General features: G+C 39.9%; 1 pseudogene; it reads right to left on the reverse strand.

Annotated features, from left to right (window-relative positions):
- Window positions 1–718: 718 nt before the first annotated feature.
- On the reverse strand, window positions 719–1,691 carry LOC101569409 (annotated as a pseudogene).
- Window positions 1,692–4,857: the final 3,166 nt, after the last annotated feature.

The following is a 4,857-nucleotide window of genomic DNA, read 5'->3' on the forward strand; positions in this document are numbered from 1 at the left end:
TCCATTTTTTGTTGACTTTATATTACTTCTTTGCTCTCTTGTATACACACATACACACACATATATGGGGGAAAAAATACGTGTATAACCCAACATAAGATTGGTACTGTTTCATAGAAATCTTCAATGACCCTTAAATAAGGGTTCATCTAATATATTTTTTATATAGTCCTGCATAACTATCATATTGAGAGCTCTTTATTGTTCATCCAGGAGCATACTGCAACTTCTCTTGCCTTTTGAATTATGCTCTTTGTTATTTCCTATATGCTACTTCTGGAGATATTAAAATATTTCAAGTTTGTATAACTAGAAAATCTTACTTTTAGTTTTCAAAGGTATGTTTGCTAAGTATAAAATTCAAAGAGGACAGATCTTTTCTTTCAGTCCTTTAATTAATCTAGTTTTTTACACACTTTAAATGTCTTTGCAGAAGGTTCATTTTTCTTGGAAATGTGGTATTATAAGTTGAACTAAATTCAGAAATTTTAAATTTTTAAATAGTTCTTGCCTACTCCTTTCTACTTTGAGAATTCTAATTATATGAATATAAGTTTCTTGGTTTTGATGCAGTGAACTATTATGACTGATCTGTAAATTCTTTCTTCATTTTTATTTTGGACAGTTTTTGTTATATTCAGTTATGTTTGTAAATAATTCATTTTTGATTTGCAATCTATTAAAAAATTTTTAAAAGAGGAGGAAAAAAAGAAAAACCTTAAATTTCTGAATGAGCGAGATTTACTTTTGTAGGTAGAGGACCAACTTCTTCATGATTTTCCGTTTTAGATCTAACAATCACAAGAGCAGATGCTAGGTATCTGCTTAGCTTCTGTTCATTCATAAACTCCAAGTCACCACAGATACTCAGTTTCTCAGAGGGAACATATTGCTCCACAGCTGTAGCAATAGCTGCACAGCAGATCCAGAGCAGTACCATCATTGAAAGGATGAGAGTCATGGTTAGAATCCATCCTGAGCTCAAAGAAGCATCTTAAAACTCCATCACTTTCTTCAGCTTCAAGATAGTCCCTGCATGCATGTGAGCTTCTCATTTACAGATCTGAGGACATTTCACTTAGACACGATTCTCTCAAATTTGTAGGTTCCTGTTCCAACTGTGGTGCATACTGAATTTCTGGCTTAGACTGGAAAATAACATTTTTTCCATCATCAGCTTAGAGATAGAAAGTCCAGGAAGAGGTGATGAAGCTCTGTGCAGAGTCCATCATGTCACTCCAGAAGGACTGCACCAACATCAGAAGGAAGAGTAGATCCATTTTGGGCATCAAGGACATAAGTTGTTCTTGTCTCAATTCAGCGAATGGCAGCTGATTCTGGCAACCAAGATGGCAAGCATATTGCTCATCAGATTGGGAACAGGCTTCTGTACATGCAGACTCACACTCCAATTTGGTTTCATTTAATTGAATTCAATCATCCATAAACTGACAAATTCAAAACAGCCTCCAACCTCTCTGACCTGCATACAACTCCTCTTCCTTGAGGTAGGTGTTTAAGGGGTACATCAGTTGACAAGCCCAGTGGCAGGAAGCCATATCGCCCAAGACCAAGTCTAATGCTTTGGCCGAGGCGGTCCCCGAGCCTCGGGCCAGGGTCATGGTCAGAAGCAGCAGCAGTGGGAGCCCCAGCTGGGTCCGGACACAGAGGTTCCCCTTTGGAGCCGCCATCTTGTTCCTTTTGTCACCATGGCTCAGCTGGTTCGAAAATTCTGTTCAATGTAGTACAATCTGTTAATCACTTCTTGTCCACTCAGTGCTTTTCTCCTACTCAAGAAGCTTTTCCCAGGCTGGGGAAATGGCTCAGTGGAATAAGCGCTTCCCTGGCAAGCGTAATGGCCTGAGCTCAAGCCCCAGTTCCAAAACAAAAAAAAAAAAAAGAAGTCTTTCCTTATCTCATAGTCACTAAATTATTTTCTCAAATTCTTGTCTAGGAACATCACTATTTTCTTTTAACATTTAGACCTGGAATTGATACTCAGATATGGTGTGAGATAGGAGTGGAGTATAAATTTTTCTCTGGAGATATCCAGCTGACCTTGTACCACTTACTGAGAACCAAGCTCCTTGTCACTGCTGTGCTCTTCATCACAGACCCACGTACTCCTGTACCTACAATTTTTTTTCCACATTCCCTATTCTGAACCAGGGGGTGAATTTGTCTCCTTATGAACCATTACCACAGACTTACCACTGGCAGAATTCCAGTAATTCTTAATAAATGATGGAGCAATTTCATTCTCTTTCTTCTAAAAAAATGTCGACCATACTTGGATCTTTGCGATTCCATATAAATGTTAGACTCACCTTCATAGTATATTTCAAAATAAAAACAAGTTCAATCCCCAGTACTGCAAAAAATAAAAATAAAAACAAAACACTGCTGAAATTTTCTCTGGAATATAACAATCTGAAAATCAATTTGAAAAAAATTACTCTTTTAAAATTACCCTTTTGGGGCCGGCCAAAGAGCTCAGCGGATTAAAGCACCTGCAAGCAGGTACAGGGCCTGGGGGTTCACTCCCCAGGCCTGCCATGCTGGCCTGGGATGGGGGCCCCCAGGGTGCGCTGAGACAGCAACTGAGACTAGGCGTGGTGATGCACACCTGTAATCCCAGCTCCTGGGAGGCTGTAAACAGGAGAATCACTACAAGTCTGATCAATCTAGTAGTGAGATACTGAACATCCTGTATATCCTTCCCTAAAATACATTAATTAATTAATTAATTAATTAATTAAATATACTTCTTTTCTTAAGTTAGTGTCTGTGAACTAATAATCATTTTCTAAACTCTTTGTGATATACTGTCTCTCTTGTGTCATAATCTTGTCTCCAATATGCATGCCTATTTCTCTGCATGAAAGAGAGTATGTATAAAAACTGTAGAAATTATTTGAGGTCTAGAGTAATATAACCTAGCAGAAAAGATTTCTTTTTGCTTTAACTGGTGACTAGACACATTAACAATCCTTGATCTTCTCCATCTAATCAAGAACTAAGGTAGTCCCAACTGGGTTTTATTCTGTAGGTATTCTATCCTATTTCTCATTCACTATTCCTCCTAAGGTGCAGCCCTCTGGTCTCAAACAAGGGCCTGGGGTTTCTGCAGGTGTGCTCCGGGTTAACAGATATTGAACACTAACTTGCTCCATCGGTATCGCTTCATGAGGGTGTCAAAGGCTTTTCTGAATGTCTCAACCTTTCAGCCACTTCTACTAGAAATCAGAAGCCCCCATGCCCAGCTCTCCTTTTGGGTTCCCTTCTCCAGGACCTTGTCCTCATTGTCTTCACTGTCATGTTAGCTCTCTGGTACTTTCAAAAGGTGATTTTTATATCTGACCAGCTTTTCTAGTTGTTGTCATTGAAGGGTTAGTCCAAAATGCCTAATCCACCATCATCAGAAGTATGATGAGATAGGGCTGGTGAGATAGCTCAGCAGTCTAAAGTGCCTGCTTAGGCAAGCTTAGGCAAGTCTAGGGACCACGGTTCAATCCTCAACACCACATGCCACACCAGCCCTGCCCCCAGATTAGGCTGAGCTGGCCACCAAAAAAAATAAAGTATACCTTGCAATTTTTCTCAACTGTAAAATGAGGATAATAATGACAACTTCCTCACATATATTATTAAGAAGATTAGGGTGCCCATTACATATTAAGCACTCAACACTTTTGGCAATGTTTTTGAGCAAAACATTGCTAATACAAAATAAGCTTCAATGGGCTGGTGAGATGGCTCAGTGGTCTAAAGCACCTACTTAGAACAAGCTAGGCTAAGCAAAAGCACAGCGACCGCGGTTCAATCCCCAGCACCACATGCCAGCCAGCCCCGCCCCCTGGTGGGCTGAGCTGGCCACACACACACACACACACACAATAAATAAATAAATGTTAAAAAAAAGCTTCAAGAATGTATGCAATGTGTTAATTATTGAAACTGTCCTACCAATTTGGAACTGGGGATTGAACTCGGGCCCTTGCACTTGCCAGGGAAGTGCTTATTCCACTGAACCATCTCCCCTGTCCTACCAATTTGATTTGAAATTTGTCTCATTGCTATTTATTTCTCAATAAAATTATGAAAAAAAAATAAGCTTCAACTAATAGATATCTGGTAAACTTTGCCTGCTTGGTAATCACTGTCCTCTAACCCAAAAAAGAAGTTAGCTCTTGATTATTGAATACAATAGCACTTCTTTTTTTATTTATGTGTGTGTGTGTGTGTGTGTGTGTGTGTGTGTGTGTGTGTGGTCAGCTCAGCCCACCAGGGCTGCAGTGGTCTCTCGAGATATCATGCTATCCTCTGTCAACAGCTGGCAACAACCCCCAGATGAGCAGACTGCCCCCTACTGGTAAGTGACTAAGCAGCAGAGGTGGAGCTGGTCATCTCAGGAACAGCAGCACACTGGATAAACCCCTCTCTTAGTTTCTGCAAAACGAGCTCCCCACAGCTAATCCTATTTCTGTTTTAGAAAAGAGTGTTACCATACACTGAATTGTTCTGAGAGCTATTCAATGGCCTTACAGCAAATTCATTTTCTGTTTAGGTTAACCAGGATCCATTCTGTTTGTTGAAATTACAATATCCTGGGGCTGGTGAGATGGCTCAGTGGTCTAAGGCACCTACTTAGAAAAAGCTAAACTAAGCAAAACACAGGGACCTTGGTTCAATCCCCCAGCACCACATGCCAGCCAGCCCTGCCCCCTGGTGGGCTGAGCTGGCCACACACACACTAAATAAATAAATAAATAAATCTTTAAAAATTAAAAAAAAAAAAGAAATTACAATATCCTAACTGATACCTTTGCAGAGAACTATCTCACTTTCAAAGACCTT

Source organism: Octodon degus, unplaced genomic scaffold, assembly GCF_000260255.1.
Source record: "Octodon degus isolate 3935 unplaced genomic scaffold, OctDeg1.0 scaffold00148, whole genome shotgun sequence".
In the NCBI taxonomy this organism is placed as follows: domain Eukaryota; kingdom Metazoa; phylum Chordata; class Mammalia; order Rodentia; family Octodontidae; genus Octodon; species Octodon degus.